The 958-nt window shown below is 47.5% G+C and overlaps 3 non-coding genes across 3 annotated transcripts; all 3 read right to left on the bottom strand.

Annotated features, from left to right (window-relative positions):
• Positions 1-149: 149 nt before the first annotated feature.
• Positions 150-221, bottom strand: Pmar_PMAR018197. Its single transcript has one exon. It is a non-coding gene; the product is annotated as a tRNA-Asp (tRNA).
• Positions 222-418: 197 nt separating this feature from the next.
• Pmar_PMAR018196 lies at positions 419-490 on the bottom strand. Its single transcript has one exon. It is a non-coding gene; the product is annotated as a tRNA-Asp (tRNA).
• Positions 491-687: 197 nt separating this feature from the next.
• On the bottom strand, positions 688-759 carry Pmar_PMAR018195. The gene has a single exon. It is a non-coding gene; the product is annotated as a tRNA-Asp (tRNA).
• Positions 760-958: the final 199 nt, after the last annotated feature.

The following is a 958-nucleotide window of genomic DNA, read 5'->3' as shown; positions in this document are numbered from 1 at the left end:
GCTACCAGCGCACATCGCGGCGGGCGTGAGTGGAGAGAGAAAGTTGAGTAATTTTTTCGAGGCAGCAAATGATTCGCAGAGTGGTGCAAAAATCAGTAAAGAAACGGTCGCGCATAAATGTGTGAAACGCCCTTGTCCAGAAATACCACTTCCACGGCCGAAAATTGAACTTGAGTCTCCTGCGTGACAGGCAGGAATACTAACCTCTATACTACCGCGGAATTGAAGGTGGTTCAATGTCTAAATAGTGACGCAAATTACCATTTTCAGCTACCAGCGCACATCGCGGCGGGCGTGAGTGGAGAGAGAAAGTTGAGTAATTTTTTCGAGGCAGCAAATGATTCGCAGAGTGGTGCAAAAATCAGTAAAGAAACGGTCGCGCATAAATGTGTGAAACGCCCTTGTCCAGAAATACCACTTCCACGGCCGAGAATTGAACTCGGGTCTCCTGCGTGACAGGCAGGAATACTAACCTCTATACTACCGCGGAATTGAAGGTGGTTCAATGTCTAAATAGTGACGCAAATTACCATTTTCAGCTACCAGCGCACATCGCGGCGGGCGTGAGTGGAGAGAGAAAGTTGAGTAATTTTTTCGAGGCAGCAAATGATTCGCAGAGTGGTGCAAAAATCAGTAAAGAAACGGTCGCGCATAAATGTGTGAAACGCCCTTGTCCAGAAATACCACTTCCACGGCCGAGAATTGAACTCGGGTCTCCTGCGTGACAGGCAGGAATACTAACCTCTATACTACCGCGGAATTGAAGGTGGTTCAATGTCTAAATAGTGACGCAAATTACCATTTTCAGCTACCAGCGCACATCGCGGCGGGCGTGAGTGGAGAGAGAAAGTTGAGTAATTTTTTCGAGGCAGCAATGATTCGCAGAGTGGTGCAAAAATCAGTAAAGAAACGGTCGCGCATAAATGTGTGAAACGCCCTTGTCAGAAATACCACTTCC

This window comes from Perkinsus marinus, assembly GCF_000006405.1.
Source record: "Perkinsus marinus ATCC 50983 genomic scaffold scf_1104296959050, whole genome shotgun sequence".
NCBI lineage: Eukaryota > Perkinsozoa > Perkinsida > Perkinsidae > Perkinsus > Perkinsus marinus.
Note: the sequence above shows the minus strand (reverse complement) of the source record. Positions and strands in the feature narration are given on the sequence as shown.